The 22,957-nt window shown below is 43.2% G+C and overlaps 2 long non-coding RNA genes across 3 annotated transcripts in view; one reads left to right on the top strand and one right to left on the bottom strand.

Moving 5' to 3' along the window:
• Window positions 1–10,794, bottom strand: part of LOC140631850 (uncharacterized) — a 34,004-nt gene extending 23,210 nt beyond the window's left edge. Inside the window, exons 1-2 of the long non-coding RNA XR_012029362.1 lie at window positions 9,727–10,794; window positions 8,497–9,072 (exon numbers count right to left, since the gene is read on the bottom strand). This is a non-coding gene — a long non-coding RNA (uncharacterized lncRNA). The remainder of the gene's footprint in view (window positions 1–8,496; window positions 9,073–9,726) is intronic.
• A 2,286-nt stretch (window positions 10,795–13,080) lies between these two features.
• LOC140631849 (uncharacterized) lies at window positions 13,081–15,172 on the top strand. 2 transcript variants are annotated; one of them, XR_012029361.1, is made up of 4 exons: window positions 13,081–13,618; window positions 13,731–13,845; window positions 14,000–14,039; window positions 14,557–15,172. It is a non-coding gene; the product is annotated as an uncharacterized lncRNA (long non-coding RNA). The 2 variants fall into 2 exon arrangements; XR_012029360.1 differs by having other exon boundaries at window positions 13,081–13,845.
• Window positions 15,173–22,957: the final 7,785 nt, after the last annotated feature.

Below are 22,957 nucleotides of genomic sequence, written 5' to 3'. Positions count from 1 at the left end.
TACACAGAGGTGACTGAAGGCCACTAAACCTAAGGGAATGAGTCCCCAACTCTCACCAGGTTCCCCAAAATCCACTATTCAAGCTCCACAACATGAGTAAACATTGTTTTACGGAGTCTAAAATGTATTTCCAAATACAAGGAAGAGAACCCAGAATACAAACAAAATGCAGAATGTTTTGTGGTGTTTTTTTTTTAATTTATTTATTTATGAGAGACACAGAGAGAGAGGTAGAGACATAGGCAGAGGGAGAAGTAGGCTCCACGCAGGGAGCCTGACGTGGGACTTGATGCTGGGACTCCAGGATCACACCCTGAGCTGAAGGCAGATGCTTAACCGCTGAGCCACCCAGGTGTCCCATAAAATGTTTTTTAAAAGTTTATTAAAGCTTAAATACACCCTTATAACTGCCACTGAAAGATGTTTTGAAACATAAGTACAAATTTCTTTTTTTGTGTATATATGAAAGGGACTTTCTTTTCTCACCTTTAAATTTATCTATTTAAAAACCTGAGAGAAAAAAAATAAATAAAAAAAAATAATAAAAACCTGAGAGAAAATTCATATATAAATTCCATTAGAATATGAAACAAAAGTGACAAATAGAAGCACAGAAACCAATAGAAATTGTTCTGATATCAAGAAGCAAATTGTAACCAAAAGAAATTTCGGACCATACCAAAAGCAATAATACATTAATTAGCAGAAAAAAAGATTTCTAGTCTACATAATCAATTAGTTCTTGTATTGTTTGACAATTCAATCAGTGAAGAGAAGTGAATCACAAAATTCTTTGAGCAAACTATTTTTTTTTTTTGCTGACTTGACCCCAAAAATGGCATCAACATAAATAACATAAAATTTCTGAGAAACCAGTCCCACTGAAAGGAGACCCATGACAAATTAGATAATAAGTTCTGTCAAAGTAAACGGTACTCAACATCAGTCACTTGCACAAGAAAACTTGAGCTGACCAGTGTTAGAGAAAGAATTTATCCCATGAATAAATATTAAAGGGAAGAGGGAGAAAGCTAATTTTTAATGATTAAAACTGCCACTCAGTGTTTCTTTCAAACTATAAGAAAATTCAGTGATAATATAAAATGATTAACTCAATATCCTTCAACATACACTAACTACAACCAATTAGAATATGTATTAAAGAAAAGAGTAATTTACAATAGAAAAGGATAAACTGCTTAGGGATAAAGTCAAAAAGAACTAAGTAAAAATCTATATAAAAAATTAAAATGTTACTGTAGGACACATTAAAAATATCCTGAGCAAATACAAAGGCTCATCATACTCTTGGATTGGGAAATAACACAATGTCACTTCTCTCTAACTTACTATATAAATAGCCTATAAAGAAACAATCCAAATAAAACACCAACAAGATTATTTAAGTAAATAACCTGATCCTAAAGATTATGCATAGAAACAAGCTAACAAAGCAGTCACATTTTTAAAAAAGAAAAGTAATAACGGACAACCCAGACAAATACTGACATATTATGATTAGTAATTGCAATAGTGTGGTAATGATAAAAAGTAGAGAGGCAGATAAATGAAATAGAACTAAAAGTCTATAAATAAACCTAAGCACAAATGAAAATTTAGTGTATGGAAAGGACAGCACATCAAATCAGTACAGAAAATACGATGTTGGAACAATTAGATAAACACCTGTGGGGACAATGAAGTTGAATTCATACTTCACATCTTACACCAGAGTAAATGTAGTCTGGATTTAAATTTTTAATATAAAAATTAAGTCATGGAAGAGTTAGAAGTCTTCATGGAATAATTGTTTAAGTCATCTTGGCATAAAGAATATCTCCTTAACTACAAAACAAAATAGAATCCATTAAAGAAAAGACTGATCCGTTGAACTACATACAAATGTTTCAGAGTCTGCATGGCATTACATTTTGCACCTCACGTCACTAACAAGTTGCTAATCTGGAAACAGCTCCTTGTCAATAAAAACATAACCCAAGAGAAAAGAGTGAGAGATATGGGCAGGGGTGGGGAGGTGCAGGGGAATGCCTTCAAAATAAAATGAAAATGGATTTTAAACATGAAATGATGTTCAAATCCACTTATTATAAGAAGAATCCAAATTAAAATTTCAATGGAGCACCATTTTTTTCATTTATAAAATTGCAAATGTCAAAAAAAATGATAATCTATTATGGCAGCAAGAGTGTGGTAAGATAGGTTCTTATAGATGATTGGTAGCCATGTCATTTGGTACCTCAGTGGAAGGAAATCTGGCAGCATGTATCAAACCTACCAAAGCTTATATCCTTTGACTCAGCAATTCTGATTCTACCTTTAGGAATTTAACATGCAATATGCTCATATATGTATTATAATGGGAAGTTTGAAAACAACCTAAATGGCCATCAAAAGGGAATCAATTAACCAAATCATGGGTCATATACACAATGGAATACTATGCAGTCACAGAAAGAATGAGGATCCCTCTTATAGACTGCTGGGGCATGATCTCCTAGATATAGTTTTAAATAGGCAAAAGAAGCAAAGTACAAAATAAAATCTAAAATGTACTAGAATTTGTTCTTTAAAAATGAAGAAAAGCCTATTCCTTAATACAGAGAGACTCTCTCTGGAATGATAAACAAGAAATTGTGTGCCCCTGGGAGAGCTGGTGAGGCAGGAATCACAGAGATGTTATTCATGTCTTCTTCATACCTCTTATTTTTCAACTCTGTGAGTATATGAGCTACTCAATAAATAAAGGTTAAATAAAAGTTAAGTAAATAAGAAATAAATAAGCATAACTGCTGGAGAGAAAAGAGAGATAGTTGGGCCCTTACCTACAAGGAACAGCAAGGGGCACCTTGGAGGTGATGGCACGAGGGAACTCGTGGCACCAGTATCACTCATGTAGCCAAAGAGAGGAACTACCAGAGAATGAAAGAGGGGAAGAGTCCACCTGTTCTGGAACCCCTGATGATTCCAAAAGCCATTGATTAAGAGTTTGAGACAAAAGCTTTCAGTATTTTTATAATTATTATTATTATTATTATTGGGACATAACTAATATTTATCTGTCAGACCTAATGGAACCTACAGAAAATGCCCCCTCCCCATACTTAAGTGGTGTTTAAGCTACAGAGTCAGGGTTCTACCCACAGACCTCTGCTCCAGCAGATTTGGGGTGAGCCTGAGAGTAGACATTTCCCACAAGCACCCCCAGATGATTCTGATTCAGGCAGCCAGCAGCTGCTACTTTAAGAAACACTTCCTCCAGGAAGATGAGCTTATAACCTAATAGGTGGAAGGACAGGTGTGTTTCCTTGTCAGAGCCTCTCCCAGGCTAGCCGTCCCTCCAACGTGCAGACAAAATTCTGATCTAATGCCGTAGAAGCAGGAGCTGGAGCTGATTTAGGGTTAAACGCCCCGGGACTCATGGGTGGCTCAGCGGTTCAGCCCCCGCCTTCGGCCCAGGGCGTGATGCTGGAGACCGGGATCGAGACCCACATCGGGCTCCCTGCATGGAGCCTGCTTCTCCCTCTGCCTGTGTCTGTCTGTCTGTCTCTCTCTCTCTCTGTCTCTCATGAATAAATAAAATCTTAAAAAAAAAAAAAGGATTAAACGCCCCAAGGAATTCTAACATAGACAGGTGGAAAACACCCCAAAATACATGGCTCTAGGAACTCCATACCCTCCACTTTTTTATTTTGTGACTTTCTGATGTGAAATAATTTCAAACTTTAGAGAATTTGGGAATGGTACAAAGAACTCCCTTATGCCCTTTATTTGGCAATTACTCACATTTTGCTACATTTGTACACTCTCTATATATGTATGTATACATATATGTATACATAATTACTATTTTCTGAACAATTTGAATGTAAGTTTCAGAGACAATATTCCCTTTTATGCCTACATATTTCAGCATTTTCATCCGAAGAACAAAGATCCTATTTTACGTAACAACAGTATAATTTTCGAATGCAGGAAATTTAATACCATGATCTATTCTATAATTCATGTATCAACTTCTTTGCCCCATGACGTCCCTTATGGCCTCTCTCCCTGACCCAGGATCCAGTCTGGGTACACGGGGCGCGGAGACACCGGGCCCCTGGTCCGTGTACCCGGGAGCATCTCCCCGGTCTCTCTCCGCTCTCCTCACGGGCACCCTCGCCTTGGGGTGCGTCTGCTGTCCTTCCTCTCCCGAGCACCCACCCTGCGCCTCTGCGGACAGAAGGACGCACAGACGGGACGGTTGGACGCTGAGCATCGGGCCGCGTGGCGGTCAGCGCGGCTCCAGGCGGCCGAGCTCGGCCGGGCGGGCTCCCGGGACCCCGGGGAGGTGACCACGCACCTGCTGGAGGGGGGCTCCAGGGGCGCCGGCCGATTCGCGTCTCGTGAATAATCCAGCCTCCCGGCCTCCGGCCTCCGGGCCTCCCGGCCTCCGGCCTCCACGTGGAGAGGCCATTGCCAGCGCAGCTTGAAACAGCTGGCGCTGCTCGTGCCGCGGCGGCGGGGAGAGCCCTGTGCACCCCCCAGCCGGCGCTGCGCCCCCTCTTCTCTCTGCCTCCCCTCCCCTCCCCTCCCCCCGCCGCAGGTTTTCTCATCTTCTCATCAAGACCAAAGCGTTTGGATTCGCTCCGGAGAAGCGCTGTTCCTGGACGCGAGTCGGCCCGTGCGGGTAGGGAGGGGCCGCGGCCTCGGAGCCGGGAGGGAGCTGCAGCGGGGCTCCCGGGGTGCGGCACCGCCGGCGGAGCCCCGGACAAGGGAGCACCCTCCGGGGAGCCTCTGCAGGGGCACACCTCACAGAGGGTCATGTATGCCCGCGGGCAGATTTCCAGGAAGCCGGCGAAACTCAGGCTTCCGCCAGAACCTGGGAGGGGTTAACACACTTGTGTTTCTGGAAAATTCTGCACAGTAAGAACATATGTCTTTTTTTTCTTTAAAAAGGCCACTGAGGGATCCCTGGGTGGCGCAGCGGTTTGGCGCCTGCCTTTGGCCTAGGGCGCGATCCTGGAGACCCAGGATCAAATCCCACGTCAGGCTCCCGGTGCATGGAGCCTGCTTCTCCCTCTGCCTGTGTCTCTGCCTCTCTCTCTCGCACTGTGTGCCTATCATAAATAAATAAAATTAAAAAAAAAAAAAAGCCACTGAAATTTTATGAGCTACCACACTATGGAACTGGTATCCATTCCTGTATCTACAGATAATATATGTGTGTGTGTGTGTGTGTGTGTGTGCGCGCGCAATAAATGTAGATACATAGATATATGTAACAAGTATACTCCAATGAGTTATTTTAAGGTTGGATCAAAATGTAAAACTATTTACATTTAGGTTTGTTTTTAAACTGAGGGGTAAGGACTATGGAGCTGATGGAAACATGACTATTAAAAACTTGCCTGGGATCCCTGGGTGGTGCAGTGGTTTAGCGCCTGCCTTTGGCCCAGGGCGCGATCCTGGAGACCCAGGATCGAATCCCACGTCGGGCTTCCGGTGCATGGAGCCTGCTTCTCCCTCTGCCTGTGTCTCTGCCTCTCTCTCTCACTGTGTGCCTATCATAAAAAAAAAAAAAAAAAAAAACTTGCCTTGGGGGGGGGAACTTGCCTTGGAAAAGAAAACAAAACAAAAACACCTTCCCCTGAATTTTTTTTTTTTGAGCAAAATTCCAGACCACAAAGAAGTTTCTATCCTTTTCCTTTTATTTTTTTTTGGGGGGGGTGGATTACTGAATTCTTCCTTTGTTTTTTGTTTTTTGTTTTTTAAGATTTATTTATTTAGGAGAAAGAGCAAGTGTGAGAGAGAACCAGCAGGGGGGAGGAGCAAAGGGAGAGAGAAAGATAAGCAGACTCTGCTGAGCAGGAAGCCAGATGCTAGGCTACATCCCAGGACCCTGGGATCATAACCTGAGCTGAAGACAGGCACTTAACAGACTGAGCCACCCAGGCACCCCCTTTCTGGTTTTTTAGTCCAAAAATCACTTCTCAGGCCTTACCAGAGAGTATAAACCCCTACATGTGGTACATAAATCTGCAGTCATTTGCTGAAGGTGGAGAGGACAGAGCCCAATGTCTGGCTGAGAAATAGTGTATACGCAGAGCATGTCTCTTAGCCTCTTTTGGAATATTCCAATTATGAAATAAATGCTATTGATGTTAACTGTCTTCCTACCTGATATCATGTTCATTTTGTCCTTTTTTCAAATATGCAGCCTCAATCTAGAAAATAAAGGCCATTTCTCATCTTGCTAGTTATTCAAGAGAATATTTCAAATATCCTCTTACTAAATGATCAAGTGTTAAAAAGGTTGTTTCCCAACATTTCCATAAGAATTCAAAAAAAAAACTTTGTGTTAATCACCATGTCTTTCTTTGTAAGAGTCCATGGGACACAGCAAAATATTCTCATTGCTCATCTATCTATACAGAGCTTGTGTCTACCAAGCCAGGTAGTGAAACCTGGTAAGGTGGTGGGAACTCAGACAAGAAAAGACTAAGAGGTTACATAGAAAGGACTCCCCATCCTGGGGTACCCTTAAAGCCACACTGTTCTCAAGAATCTCCAAGCTTGACATGACCCCAAGCCATATAGGGCCTTTCCAGACTACAGCTGAATCTATTACTCTTGTCCAAATGCACAGCCCTGGTATTCCTGGGCCAGTGATCTGCAAGGTGACAAGCAGGCATTGAAGTGGCTTCTGAGAAAGTTATCACTTATTCTACTAGTAAAGAGAGTGGGACATCCGGGTGGCTCAGGGGTTAAGTGTCTGCCTTCAACCCAGGGCATGATCCTGGAGTCCCAGGATCAAGTCCTACATCAGGCTCAAGTCCTACATCAGGCTCCCTGCATGGAGCCTGCTTCTCCCTCTGCCTGTGTCTCTGCCTCTCTCTGTGTGTTTCTCATGAATAAATAAATACAATCTTTAAAAAAAAGGAAAGAAAGAGCTAAAACCTGAGGTACCAAAGGCAGCTATCATCTGCTGAGCCAAGCACTATGCTAAGCGCTTGTCATACATTCTGTCATGTAACCCTCAAAAATAAAATCCGGGTGGGGGGGCTATTATTTAAAAGGTGTTTTTAACAGAAAATAACAAGTGTTGGTGAGGATGTGGAGAAACTGTAACACTTGTACACTACTGGTAGGAATGTAAAATGGTGCAGTTGCTGTGGAAACAGTATATGGACTTCTCAAAAAAATGAAAAATAGAAGTACCATAGGACCTAGGAATTCCACTCCTGGGTATACACCCAAAGGAAATGAAAGCAGGGACTTAAATGGATATTTCTACCTTCATGTTCACAGCAGCATTATTCACTATTACCAAATGGTGGAAGCAACTCAAGTATCCATTGATGGATTAGTGGACAGGCAAAACATGTACATACATGGAATATTATTCAGCCTTGAAGTAAATTCTGACACATGATACAAATATGGATGAACCTTGAGGACACTATACTAAGTGAAATAAGTCAGTCACAAAAAACAAAATATTGTATGGATTCCATTCATATGAGGTACCCAGAACAGTCAAATCCATAGAGAAAGAAAATAGAACAGTGGTTTCCATGATCTGGGATGGGAGGAGGAATGGGGAGTTGTTGTTTAATGGGGACAGGGTTTCAGTTTTGCAAGATGAAGAGTTCTGGAAATGGATGGTGGTGATGGTAACACAATATGAATATATTTAACAGTACCCTTGACAACAATTGAGATGGTAAATTTTACATATTATTTTACCACAATAGAAATGAAATCCCACAAGTAAAGTGCTATTATTTTGCTGATACAGCAACTGAAGCACAAAGACCAGGCTGCAAATAAGAGACAAAACCAAGATTCCCAGTGGGTAGATTGAGTCCAAGGTCTGGGACCTAACCACTACCATCCACTACTGGCCATCGACTACCGAGCCTCTACCACCCACCATCTACTATTTATCATCTACCATAGATCATCTTATTGGTGGGGGGGGGCAGAAAATCAGAAGTAAAAATAATAAAAACATCCACCCTTGCTCTGGGCATTCAGGGATACCAAGTGACTAAAGGAGTTGACATGGCCTTCTCATCATCATAGCTAATCACAATCAGAGGCTAACCCTCTATCCCAAACCACTTGCCCAGTGGCCCCAAACTAGTCATCTTGCTCTAAAACACAAAATGGAATTTGAACCCAGAACTTACAAAACCAGATTAAATTCTAATAATTCCCCAATTTCCCAGACTTCAGTGCCATCCCTGTGCCAATAGACAGCTGCCATCCCTGTCACTCCCAACTTGGTCTCTCCATCCAGTATATCTGTGCCAGCCCCCTCGATAGTCATGAAAGGTGTCACATGAGCAAACACCCAAAGGAAAAAACATTGTCCAAAAGCAACAGAAACACAATCTTTTCATCCCTGGTCAAACAGAGTCAACCCCAGGCTATCTGCAACTTGGTCATTTTCATAAGGTCACCAAGTGCTTGATGACTTAATCTATTTACCTGGATTGAGTCACAGTCCACACATGTCTTGAGGGTGTCAGTGGCTGAGATCCCCGTGCTACACGCACCCACACAACAGCTGTGCTTCTGTATCTCCAGGTTCTGGATACAAGCTCTACCACTCTCACTTCTGAAGGAGGGAGGGGCTGGGGAGCCACATGTCTGTCAAAACAACCCCTTACCCAGGGTCAGGGCACAAGGATAGCTAATTCAAACCATGGTATTTAAAATCAAATGAAAGAGGGAAGCAGTCAAGTAGAGAACGCTGAAAAGTAAACATTACAAAACCTTCAAAACCAGAAGCCCAGAGGCACGTTTTCTTTGGGGATAGTCCCGCTATTTGTTCTTCCTTTCAAGGGTGTGATGTTTATTTAACTGGAAAAAACAGCTTGACTTAATTGAGTGTGTGTCTGTATGTGTGTGTGTGTGTGTGTGTGTGTGCGCGCGCGTGCGCGTGTGCACATGAAGGGAGGAAGGAAGGGGGGGGCTTCTATAGCTAGTCAGAATTTCTCTTCTCTGTGGCAAAAACAGCCATACTGGAAGGTCAATGACTGAACATGGGCACGCTCTGGGTTTCTAGAAAAGAAAAGAAGGGAGGGTATAAATAACCATTGTTAAATGCCTATTCTGACTGGGCAGATCTAGGCCAAACATTTAGGCTTTAAACATTTTATGCAACAACCCACAGTAAGCAGCACATTTTATTGTAGCCCAGTGCATGCACACATGCACAAACGCACACATATTTACACATACGTCTCACAAAAATACTGTTTGGCCTCACTACATGGGAGAGATTCTTATATTCTCTATTCCATTTTTTATATTTAATTTTTAACCGAGGCCTACCTACATACCATAATGAAGTATACAAATCTCAAACACACAGCTTGATGGATTTTTTTAGGGCTCCTAATCTCTTAGAGATTATATATAGAGATATATAGAGATATATATATAAATAGCTTCATTGAGATACAATTTATATACCACAAAATTCACCCATTTCAAGTGTATGCCTTGATACCTCTTAGCATATTTCCAGAGTAGTGCAACATTCGCCATCATCTATTCTGGGAACTTTTAGCATTTTCATCACCCCAAAGAAAAATCAATATCCATTCTATTTTGTTTATTTATTTCTTTAACACTGGTCACAGCCCATCAAATTTATTTCACCAGTGGGCCACAAAACATGTGTCAGAGGTTTTACTAAAATCTCTCACTTACTTGTCACAAGAGTCCTGAAAGAGAGGCACTACTATGGCCAAGTAGCTGGAGGAGCGAACAGCAGAGTATCACAGTAATTCCAAGCTTACAGCACTCAGAAGTGATCAAGGCTGGTCAGGAAAGCAGTCAGCCCCACACAGAACCCCCCATTGTGGGGAGATGCTGAGCTTGGTGACTCATTGCACAAAACACACTATAATCAGAACTGTTGCCAGACAAACTGAATTCATATCTCAAGGCAGAACTCAGCACTGACATTCATAACCTGGGTGGAGCTGGGGCGATATGTACCACAGCAGGATTGAGCAGATGTGTTTCAGAAGCAAACTAATAACATAAAAAAACCTTGAAGGATATTGCTGCCTCAAACTCTTTAAATGTGGACAAATGACCATGTTCCAGAGGCTGCAAACCATAAAAACCGTATCTATTTGTATAGTGTTAAACTATTGTTATCAGTAAAACTTAGAACAATTTCAGTGAGACATTGAAAAATCCTACAGAATAATTATTGTACAGAATGCTGTGATTAAAAGCAGATAAAAGTTTCCTTATCTTCTCTTCTGGCCCAATTCCTCAACCAGTGGGAGGAGGTTGAGGGAGAGGGGAGTATGTACATGTTTGTAGTGTTTGTGTGTAGAAGTGTGTATGCACATTTGTGTATTTGTGAATATGTGTGTGTGCTTGTGTGTGTGTGAATACGCGTGTGTTGGGGGGAAAGGGAGGGCTCAATTCTCACCTCCACCCTACATGATCTAGAGGCTGTAGATGTGAAGCAACAGGCAGACATTCCAGCCCAATGTGCTAAGAATGATGTGGCTACAGATGCCACATACTTGCCCAGTGGCTGCAGTAGGGACTCAGTCAAACACTGGAGGGAACGAAGGTACTGGCAAGCTTTCCACTGTACACATGAGTGCAATTGAATAAGCATATCATATTCATCTACCATCTGGTTTGATGGGTAGTAAAAGAGTAAACACTTTGCCTTCTGCTCAGGTCATGATCCCAGAATCCTGGGATTGAGCCCATGTACTTAGGGCTCCCTCCTCAGCAGGGAGTCTGCATCCCCCTTTACCATCTTCCTCCCCTTCCTCCCACTTATGTGTGCATGCATGCTCTCTCAAATAAATAAAATCTTTTAAAAAAAGAAAGAAACTCTTGTTGAATGGATGAATAAATTCTGCTTAGGGAACAGGAAACTGGGATCTCAAAAGGGAGCCGTTTAGTCACATGTATCTAGAAAGAGGATGGGGCTAGATTGGAAGGTGAAATTTTTATATATCCCCCCCCCCAATGAGATTCACTCTTTTACTGCCCATCAAACTAGCTGGTAGATGAATATGGGATGCTTATTCAATTGCATTAATGTGTACAGTGGAAAGCTTGTCAGCACCTTCTCCATTCCCTGAATCCTACTTTTGCCCCTCAGCCCTTGGTCCCAATCCCTCAAGAATCCAATCACCTCAGGAAGGCTCGGTTTATCAGAGTTCCAGAACCTGGGACCTCTGGGTTTTCCTTCTCAGAAATGTTTGAACATTTCTAGAGCACATTGTAAGCACCACCAATTGGGATAGAAAGCACAGACCTATTTCATTTTCCCCTAGAAACTCTGGGGGTCTGAAGTTCAGGATAGTATCTAAGATGTTATGCATCACCAATTTGGGAGCATCTGGGTGGCTTAGTGGTTGAGCATCTGCTTTCAGCTCAGGTTGTGATCCTGGGATACTGGGATCAGGTGCCACATCGGGCTCCCCACAGGGAGCCTGCTTCTCCCTCTGCCTGTCTCTGCCTCTCTGTGTCTCCCATGAATAAATAAATAAAGTATTTTTTTAAAAAGTCACCAATTTGGATACTGGGAAAGAACCAAGTTCAGTCAATACCAAAAAGCTATGCCTAAGAGCCTGCAAAGCCTACCCCCAACCTGAACACATCTGCACCTTGGGCTCAAGTAAGCTCACCTGAGTTCCACCTCCACGTGGAACACAGGGTCCCCAGAGAAAGAGCAGAAACATGATGGGAGCAAAGCCATGGAGACAGTATGTGACCAGAGCAGGGCTGACTGACTCACCAGCTTTGAGTCTGGCTTTATCACACACTTGCTTTAGGATGGGCTTGACATCTGTTTCATGACCTGCTCTGTGGCCATGAGAGCTCCTGCTGCAAAATGCAGGGCAGGGTTAAAGAGCACAGCCTGATCCCATAAAACAGAACAGAGCTGGCCTTGGAAGGTTTGAGCCTCCCCTCCCGTGCAGCACGGGATACTGACACTGACAAGCAGTACAGGGCAGGGGCGGGGGCACCCAGAGTCCTCGGTCCCCTCAGATCCAGGTGCCTGCACTGCCAGATCTCCCCAGGATATGGGTTCCTTTGAACTTTTCAAAGGTATGGAAGAAAGCCTGGCTTTTTATGACTTCTGCCGCAGGCAGAGGAAATGGCTGTGTGCAGAGACGGAGGCCAATTAGAAGCAAAGGTCTGCAGTTGCTCTCTAGCAGGGCTTGCTGCAGCATGCCTCAGGGGCCCCCGGGCCCAGTGGCCAAGGCTCCAGTGACCTGGTCCTGAGGGCTGTGAGGCACAGAGCCAGGAGGCCATTCCAAGGTGTGGTCCTCGGGAATAAGTCCACCTTTGACCCCTGTCACTGCTGAATTCTGGAAGAGACTGGCTTGGCCTGGATGCCCCATTCATTAGGTGTTGTGAGAGATGCCTGAGGAAGGCCAACATCAATTCCGGTGGTGGGAGGAAATGGCAGTTATTTTTTCCTGTCTTCCCTGGTGCCCCCTAGGGCCACGGAGCTCTCCTCCAGAGATGTCCTGCCTCAGAGTAGTGTTTCATGTGCTACATCCCACAAAGTGGCCAACCCCAGCTGTGACTAAGGAGTTTGCCAGGACGCAGGACTTTCAGGGCTAAAACAAATTGCTCATTCTACCCACAGGGCTTTTATCCCTCCATAAGAGACCCAGAGTTTCAGATGGAAACAAAGGAAATCTGTCCCCGAGGACCGAGAGCAATGAGACCAGCCCTCTAGTTGCAGAAGACACCCAGCCTCATTTGAGATTCAGGGGACAGGACACATGGAGACTTCCACATGTGCCCCAAACCAAACCAAATCACCTGTGTCAACCCAGACCTGAAGGTTTCCCCAAGCCAAGCTGAGCCCGGACCCTTAGAAGCCTGATCTCCTCCGCCAGGCGCGGTTCCCCTCTTCCCAACGTCAAGATGCCCAGGCCGGGCCCCGCCGGTCCGCTGGTCCTGGGAGGAGCCGAGCGGGCGCAGAGCTCGGGGACAGCCGCGTAGCTCCCCCTGCTGGCCGCTCCGCGAGCACGCGCTGCCCGTGGGATGGCAACGCGGGCGCCGGCGCCGCAAGGCCGCGCACAAAGGAGGCGGACGCGGCAGCCATGCTGGGCCCGGGAGCCGCGGCTTCCCGCGGTCGCTCCTAAGAGGCCAGCGAGCCGTCGCCCCAGAGAGCTGTCGGCAGGTGGCTTGCGGTCACACGGCCGGAATTCGAAACGCACGACCTGAGAGCCGGCGCTTGTCCAGAGCTAACCACGATAATAAAAGCCGTCGGTAGACCGGCCGCGGATGAGAACGCCCTGAGCTCCCTGCGCCTGGCACCCTGCCGGCAGCTTCGCGGTCACGACCTCATTTGATCTTAACAGCGACCCTGAGAGAATAGTATTTTTATTCATTAACTTGTTGACTAATTTCTATTGATTTGTTGATTTGTAGTAAATGTATTTATCAGAGGTGGAAAATGGGGCACAGAGATGTAAAGTCATTTGAAAAGGTCACACGGCCAGAGAGCAGCAGAGCCGGGGTAGCTACATGGAGCAAAAGGCTGGTGGGAGGCTGGTCATTCTGCCCTCCCCTATGTGTGCAATAATAGTATTTCCAGGTACTTGATCTATCGCTCCCTGTCCTTATATCCCTGATGACCAAACAACAAAGCATTTGTGTGTCCGAAAGTTAAGGTGGTCCATGTCTGGCCACACACACTTTCGTTCCAGAAGGAGACACCCTGCCCTGGCACCTTGAAAATATTCCTTCACCCCCTGAGCTGAGCAGCCTGCAGAGACAACAGGGGTGAGGTCAGGAATCCTAGGCTCGGCCAACTGCCATACAGTAAGTCACCTCTCACGGTTTGTAAAAGGAGTTTGGCATTCCAGGGAAGAGAAGAAAGCAAACTGTCCAAATGCAGAGAGATATCTGAATCTTATTCCTCAGTTCTTAAGAGATGCTTACAGGTCATTTTTCCCATTCTGTTTTCTACTATGAGATGACAAGATGACGTTGGGCCTACGTGCTTAACAGGAGAGGTAAGTGAGTTGGGGAGGTGGGGGGAAGTTGACTACAGCTGACCTCCGTGCGACTCTTGGTTCTTCCGTAAAATATAAAGCCTCCTGCAGCACAGAACCAAAGAGACCAAAGAGCAATAATGCGGCACCTGGTGTCAATGGCTGGGTGCTCTTGCTTTCCAGAGGGGCGCTATAGACACTCTGAACCCCAGATCTCCACCCTAGCTAGAGGGAGGAGTTGATGGGTTGGTGTGGAGGTAGAGGATGGCTGCAGGGAATGAGTTCAGACCTTAGAACTGAAAATAAACATCCTAAGGATCTTGGCAGGGTTTTAGCTCTTCCATCTGCCTCTAGATGAGGAACTTACAGCTGACCTTCTGACAGTGTCCCCCAGTATTGTGCAAGGACAGAGCTAAGCTTTTGGCAGCACGCTGGAGCACAGATGTGCCAGGGACGTTCTGTTAACAAAGCACAAAGGGTAGAAGGAAGGAACAAACCATTCTTGTTCAGAGAGAGCTCTATTGTGTTTCTCCAACAGGACAGAAAGACACCCTCATCACCCCCACTGTCAGAGGCAAATCCCGCCCAAGACCTGAATCTGAGTCCCACCACTGGAGCAAGGAGCCTGTGGTTTCACCATCAGGGAGCAGCGAAAACCCAGGTGCTCAGGTCTCGGAGCTAGGGAGAGGGGAGGCCAATAGCCCACCCACTCAAGAATCACTTCTTTCCACTTGTCTGAGCAGAGTTGGGAAGGAGGGCCTCCGGAAACCAGCTGGAAGGGAGTTGGCTGGGGCTCCACTGTCACTGATTTATGAAGGCCTTTCAGGGCCAGAATGACACCATCCACCCTCAACCTACCTCCTGCTAATTTATATTCTCAGAGCTTTAAATCATGGTGACAGCCCTGCAGGCACTTTGACCAGTCAAGGGCTTCCGGGGCCCCGCAGGCTGGCACGCTGTTCTCCTGGGCCCTGCACTTGACACCCCAACCTGCTCCAAACCACACTCCCAGTTCCTGCTCCCCTCTGGCTGTCTGCTCAATCAGATAATCAGCAGAGCAGTGACTTTCTTTTCACTGACTGAGAAGCTCCTTCAACTGAAAAAAAAAAAAAAAAAAAAACTACCAAAGTTAGAAATAAATGTATTGACATTATGACTCACCCTTACCTTATTATTGCTAAGCTTCAAAGCAAACACCTGCTACCATCAACAAAATAAATGCTAAATTACTAAAATACCTAAGTTCTTTTTCTAAACAAATTTTACCACACCACTTAACTCTTGCTAGGCTAGAGGAGTTTTGGAATTGCCCAAGGCATCTGAGCACCCATTATTTCCACCTCACTTTTAAATGCTAGACCAAACCTTTGAAGTCCACTGCTTCTTGAAAAAAAAATAATAATAATAATAAAATAAAAACCACAGCACACTAGAAAGCCTTATTATTTTTGAGGGTACCACAGTAGCTTGCTCTACCATATGGTAGCTATAGTCAAACGCACAAAAACAAAGTAGGTAGAAGTCTGAGGTAGGCAGGAAATGAAAACCAGGCTAGCCAGAAATTGGAGAAAGACTTTAGGAAGCAATATGACAAGGAAAAGAGCAAGTTGCGGATGATTTTGTCTCTGAGATCAGAGCTGCATTCCACTGCTAAACTTAAGGTGAGCCATTCATTCAGTAGTCAGATAGCCAGTAAGCATTTATTATGCTCCCACTACATGCTTGTCATTATGTTGGAATTAGAAGTCATTTCTGAGTTTATCCAGGCTCTTCTAGAGAAAGAAATCCACCCTTATAAATCTAAATCATCCAGATTGCCTATGTGGCCTTTCCGGCCCTGCTTCTTATGACAGAGAGATTCTGTTTCTGGCACATGGAGGCCAGGGATACACTGTCATCTGTTGATTCACCTCAAGGGCAAAACTCAGGATCCTGTGATCTTGGCTCGGACGCCCTCCTACTTGCTTTATGTACAGTGAGTTTTCACATCACTGTTCTCCCCAAAACTACAAACAGGAAGTGAGGGTTGTGATTTACTTCAAAGGGTGCGGGGGTGTGGGGGGGCTTAGATTGCCTGAAGGTGAAGGTGTAAAACAGGCTGCGTGAATAACACTATTATAAATAGTGTGGTACGTGATTGCCCCCAGTGGAGTTTGACTTTGAGTTTTGTTCTAATATGATTGAAACAGTAGTAGGGGGAGGGCACGTGGTAAAAAGGGGGTCTGATTAGGGCTATCTGAATATATATTCTAGCTGGGGTAAAACACACCTGAAATCATTGACAATTCCAAAATTCTAACAATTCTATGAACTAGTTCTAGTGGAATTAGGAAGAGACGCCTCAGACCGAGAATAATTAAATGACCAACTTTAGGTGACATGGGGACTTCACACAAAGCAGAGGTCAGAGTGAGCAGGAGCAAACTTGGCCTTCTCACTGTAGGACTGGGTCAACTTTGGAGAGCAAAAGCAAAAGGAAGTCACCATAGTCAATAGGCTCTACGAGCAAAGACAAGAAGGAACAGAACTAACAGGTTTCTGACAAGTGTGTCTAACACAGTAGAAAAGGAAAGTTCACTTAAGGGAGAGATGGCAGATGAGGTAGGATAAAGTTAACAATAATATAGGGGTCGGGGTACCTGGGTGGTTCAGTCAGTTAAGCATCTGCCTTCTGCTTGGGTCATGATCCCAGGGTCCTGGGATCAAGCCCTGCATCCAGCTCTCAGGTCAGCAGGAAGCCTGCTTCTTCTCCCTCTCCCTCTGCCTGCTGCTACCCCTGTTTCTGTTCTCTCTTCCTGTCAAATAAATAAAATCTTTAAAAAAATTTTTTTAATAATAATATATGGGTCATTAAAGATTTGTGAGGGGAAATCAAGACATTGGACTATTTTACAAAGATTAATCTGACACCAAAATATAGAATGGATAGGAGCACAGAAAGAAGAAAGGCAGAGAAAGGTTCTAGGAAAGCCCTAATGTCACCCAGACCCAAAGCCCTGAGCAACTGGAGACAGAAAGGAGTGTATAATACAAGAGACACTCGACATCAGAAGAGACAAGATTCACTGTCTGGGTGGTTATAGAAGATAGAAGAGGACACAATGTGGAGATTTTGAGCCTCTGTATTTCCAACTAACATGCTAGGATTTTCCATCAAAGCTCCCCTAGCTGCCACTATTGTTGGCATCCAAATTCTGCCTTCCAATCAGAGCCTGATCTTACAAGTGGACTGAGCTCTGAGGCAGAGCTTGGTGGTAACTGGGCCTCTCTGGTGGCTGTTTTCATTGGGATAAATTTCAAGTATTCTAACAGAGAACTAAAATAATTAGGACTTAAAGTAGACATTGATTTCTCTCTCCTGTAATAGTTTGCACATGTGAGAACCTAAGGCTTATATGGCAGCCTCATGGGTCTAAGACAAGGTTCTTCCTTTCCAGCTGCTCTGTCATCCTTATAGTTGTCCTTGTTGGTGTTCTCCCAGCTGGCTCACTCCACTTCCTCCATGGTCTATGCAGCAGGATGGAGGAAGGGGTAGAAGGAAATCATAGTCTTTCCCTTTAAGGATATGACATAGAAGTTACACAGCCCTTTGGTCAGAACTTAATATGTTCATACCCAGGGGCAAAGAAATCTAAATCTAAAATCTAAAAGAAATGGAGTCTTGATCCTGGACAACTCAAGTGAAAATCCTATTACTGTGAAAGAAGAGATTAATAGATATTGGGAATTCGTCTGCTGTTTACTGTTATGGAACCACTTTACCTAAAGCAATAAATCACACCTTTTTTGAGCAGTGTAGAAAGAATGGCCCAAGAAAATCATGGTACCATTAACAGAAACAAGAGGAACAGGAGAAAAACCAGCAAGGGAAGTAACATGATTAATTCATTTTGGAAAGTTTAATGAACACCCCAAGAAGCATTGGCTTGGGGCCACTGACAACCTGGCACTGTAGCTCAGGGGAGAAGAGGAGTTGGAAACCCAGGTGACAATCACAATGGTAGAGATCAGGAATGCTTTCCAAAGAGACTGAGAGGGCGTGCCTTATTCAGGACTATTCAATGGGCTTCAGTCACAGTACAGGATGTTCCTAGACAGCCTCCAAAAAGAAACTAAATCCTACTCTCTCACTCTCCCCTGGAATTCCTTGTTCCAAATGGCATTGTGCTTAACCTTGGGAAGAAAAAGTGTCCCTTTTCTCTATTGAGTCTGTATTTGAACCCTTGACGGACAATGACTTCTCCTTACTAAGCAAGCCAGCCCCTTCTTGATGCCAGCTTTTCTTAGCCTGTGTGTGCACACTGGTGAGAGGGAGGGAGCAAAGACAACAAGGAAAGTGTTGAGAATTTCCAAGGCACCAAGCACAAGCTACCTTTTTTCTGGTAGTCATTAGCATTTTTGAGCATCCTGAATTTTTCATCCTCTATTATTTAGCCATCCATTTTCAAAGTGTTTGCATTAATAAGTAGGATCAGGAGTCTAGTGGACTGGGTGCCAGCATCTTCATCTGGTGGCAGAGATGGATCTCTGGTCAGTGAGCATGAAGTTGGCTCCAGAATATAAAGTGGGTCCCCTCTTCCAAGCTACTTGGCAAAGTTCTAACTAAACTGGGGAGCCAGCAGTCCAACCATCTAGAAGACGGATATAAATGTCAAGTGCTGAAGTAATATGCACAAAATGTAGCGAGAGAGAGAGAGAGAGAGAGAGAGAGAGATAGTATTCCAACTGACAAATCTGTGGAAGTCTCTCAAAGTCACAAATGCAAGATCATTTTGTCTGATGACATTCTGAGCATCAAAAGATCAAGTTTTATATTGATTCATATTATATTTGTGTCCTGGAGCAAGATCAGGAATGTCATAAAGGGTGTTTAGATTCATATGGGGTGCAGGGCAAACCAAAAGTAAAATGAAGTCAAGGCAGTGCTTAATGGTTTAGGTTTCTTTCCAACTGGTTAGGTATAGTTAGCAGATAAGCAAGGCAGTGCCCATTTTTAATAGCTTTGTGAACTAATGAGGCAAGAATACTAAAGAGGCACCTGATGTCTTTGCCTCCAACACAGAAGGAAACTAATATTTACTGAGTATGTATTACATGTTAGACACTTTACATATGGTATCTCATTTATCATTCCAACAATCCTAAGATGTAGATTTTTTTATTCCTACTCCACAGGTGGGGAACCCAAAGCTCTCAGAGATTTGCCCAAGGTCACACAGCTAATAAGTTGTACGGGCAGGATATGAGCCTAAGTCAATCTTTATTTATAGATAGTACAAAAGGAGCAAATTAATCATAAAGTAATAAATATACCTAGAATTTTATTAGAAAGTGTTAAATAAAATCTTGAAGTGTTTCTACAAAATATGGTGTCTAGATTAGAGAAATTAAAAGATCTATGTTAAAACTAAAATGAATGAAAATCGACAAAGTAAAAATACAAATTATATGTGGTATCACGTTAGTTTATTAAAAGAAATATGGGGGCACCTGGGTGGCTCAGCTGGTTAAGCTTCTGCCTTTGGCTCTGGTCATGATCTCAGGGTCCTACCTAGAACCAAGCCCTGCCATCAGGATATATGCTCAGCAGGGAGTCTGCTTATCCCTCTCCCTCTGTGCTCTCTCCCCACCTTAAATAAATAAATAAAATCTTAAAAAAAAAATATTAAGCCTTCCAGAATAACTTAAAATTAGAAGTCTAAAAATATCAAAAGTCAGTAAAAATTTAAAGCACCTGGAACTCTCATCTTCTGCCTGGTTGAAGTGTAAATTGGGGATTTTTTTGAAAGCTGGTTAACATTATTTACTACTAAATACTAGCTAAACATACTATTACTATTACTAGCTAAGCATACACCTACACTGGGACCCACAGTTCCACTCCTAAATAAATACCCAAGTCAAAACAGGTGTATGTACCCTCCAAATACCTAAGCATTTCTAGCAAGTTTATTTACTGTAGCCAACAACTAGAAACAACCCAAATGTCCAGTCATAACAGATGCATTGTTTCCTGGCTTTAAGGCCTTCCATGGATCCCTGTTGTCTTACTGATCCAATTTCGTTCTCTGTTCCTATTACTGTAAAAGCTCACAGTTCCAAATAGACGAAACTTCACTACACTGGGCCCCGTGTGGGTATGATAGGAAACCATGTGAATATGTTGGTAATTCTGACTGTGAGGGCAGCATGGGTCAGAGTATGAGAGAATGAAGACAAGACTTGGGAGGTAGAGACAGAATTAATTACCCTGGAAAGGTTTGTGTGTGTTTACATTTCAAAGGGTAATAAAACCTGAATCCATTCACTTCTGTTCCATAGGGCCCTAACAATCCAGAGACACCAATGTTGTGATTTAAAGAAAAAAGCAGTCAATTCACAAAAGGGCTCATAAGCATGTAAAAATGTAGAAGCTCACCAATACTCTAAAAAGAAAGAAAAGAAAGAAAGAAAGAAAGAAAGAAAGAAAGAAAGAAAGAAAGAAAGAAAATTGTGACCAAACCTATTATTATGTTTTATCAATTTAGCAAAGAGTTTTTAAATTTTTTACTATCAAGTATTAGAAAGGTGGAGGTAAGTTTTCTTACAAACTGGGGACAGAAGTTACTTTGACAGTAAGTTATTAAAGGTCTTAACTCAACACACCTTTTGACCTCTTTCAGAATTATCCAAAGGAAAAAATAGTGGATCTTTGTGATGATCACAACTCCAAGGGCTTCATCACGGATGATTTTTTGATAGAAAAGTCTAGTAGTCCAACAGTAGAAGGTTGGTTAAATACGTTATGGTGTATATCCACCCATTTTGAAATGCAGTAGAAAAATATTTAATGATACAAAAAGTGTTCACAATGTATTATTAAATGAAGAATAAGCTACAAATATTATGCAGAATATAAGAATATATGTGTATATACACATTTATAGAAAAACACTAGAAGTCGGTATACCAAATCGATGACAAATGAGCCTTTACATTTCCTTCCTTCTGCTTATCTACATGTTCTAAGTTTCCTAAAATGAATTCTCATTACTGATGGATTAAGACAAACAATAAACATTATTATAATATTTAGTAATATAAAGGAGTCAACTGGAAGTAGATGCAGCCTGTGGTTCCTAAGCAGAAACACTGTACACCTGTAACTGCCCCTACCCACTGCCCTGGGGCCCAGAGTCAGCTCTTCCTCCTCCTGCCCCCTGGGTTTCTCAGGCCTTGAAACCCACAGTGAGTGAGTGTCTGCAAGGGTGGATGGGGCAGGAAGGGAGGGAGCTTCTGATACTCCTGAGGACGGGGGGATATGATCCCACCAATATCTGCTGGTCCCCCAACGCTCTCTATACACACTGGTCAGGTTTTGCAGTATTAATAGGTCAGTTCACAAGGGTTTAAATAAGTAAGCTGGTGTCCACCTTACCACAATACATGACATTGTTTCCATGAGAGTATATTCCAGGTTCCAAACAACTAACTTATTAACAATTCTTGGTACCTAACATACACATAAATTGAGAACTATGATTCCTCCAGGAAGAGCTGCTCTCAAAGGTCCTGTTGCCAATGGCCACCTCTTGCATGGCCCTCAGCAGGGTCCTGTGATAGAAACCCAGAGCCTAGAAAGAAGATCCATAACTGCATTACAACAGAATCAATGAGTGCTCACTGACCTTTCAGCCCTCTGAGACTAGTAGACATAAGGGCTCATTTATTCTGTGCTAATCATCACCTCACCAGAGATACTTAATGCAACGATGAAACCACATGACCCCATTGGGGCTGTTGTCTCAGGAGGCTTTGTGCATTGACTGGCAAAGCCATCCTGAAGTCAGCACCCATAACTAGGAGCAGAAGAAGCCTAGTTTGAGCTAAACCATGCTATAGGTTTCCAATCATTCTTGCAGAGTTGCAATATTTACCTTCAATTATTTGATATCTGAAACCACCCTTCTACCTCCTTTGAGTGGCTCTTGCAAGACCACTCATCCATATAAAAACAAAGAAATTTTTATTTTTTTCTCCAAAGGAGGTAAATACGGAAATGAGGTGGATAGCAGTGTGAAAGTGAAAAAATAGGTGAAAAGAGATCTGTGCAGTGGAGTTCTCTGCCCACCACAAGTATTTGGCATGGCCTGGTAAACCAATCACTTAAATTTTCTCAGTGACTGTCAGTCACTGAGACCAGTATTGCCTGGTCAATACTTAAGATCTTAATTTCCTTAAATGTCTGATAATGAATAAACCTATACTGACCTATCATCATTCTAAGAAAACTCCTTTTCTCAAAAGACAGAGGGGAGTTATTATTTAGCCCCTGAAGATGGAATCCCTGAGGCCTCCTTTAAATGTTAACATGTCTCCTACATCTGGTTTAGAATGGCTTATTAATCCCTGAGGCCTCCTTTAAATGTTAACATGTCTCCTACATCTGGTTTAGAATAGCTTATTAAGATGAGATCCCAGGTTAAATCCCTCAAATAGTCCTCTAGAGTAGAAGGCCAGCAAACTATGACGCAAGGATCTTTTTATAAATAAAATTTTATTGAAATACAAACACCTTCACTATCATCTATGGCTGCTTTTGTGCTACAAAGACAGAATTGAGTAGTTGCAACAGAGTCCATATGGCCTGCAAAGTCTAAAATAGTTACTATCTAGCCCTTTACAGAAAAAATTTACCCACCCCTGGTCTAGACAATGCAGAGATACTGGAGCCCATCCTATTGCCCAGACATGGCTCCCATTAGATACCCCAACATCCACATCACAAAAGCAGTCCACTGCTTTTTGGAGAGAGGTACAGAGGGATTGAGGGATAGAGAGTTTTGGGAAGAAACAAGTGAGAGAGAGGTAAAGACAATTTAAGACCTTCAGAAAAAGAGAAAGCATCTGAAAAAAATATATAAATTCATAAGAATATACCATTAAAGTTGCAAAATTAT

Source organism: Canis lupus, chromosome 4, assembly GCF_048164855.1.
Source record: "Canis lupus baileyi chromosome 4, mCanLup2.hap1, whole genome shotgun sequence".
NCBI lineage: Eukaryota > Metazoa > Chordata > Mammalia > Carnivora > Canidae > Canis > Canis lupus.
Note: the sequence above shows the minus strand (reverse complement) of the source record. Positions and strands in the feature narration are given on the sequence as shown.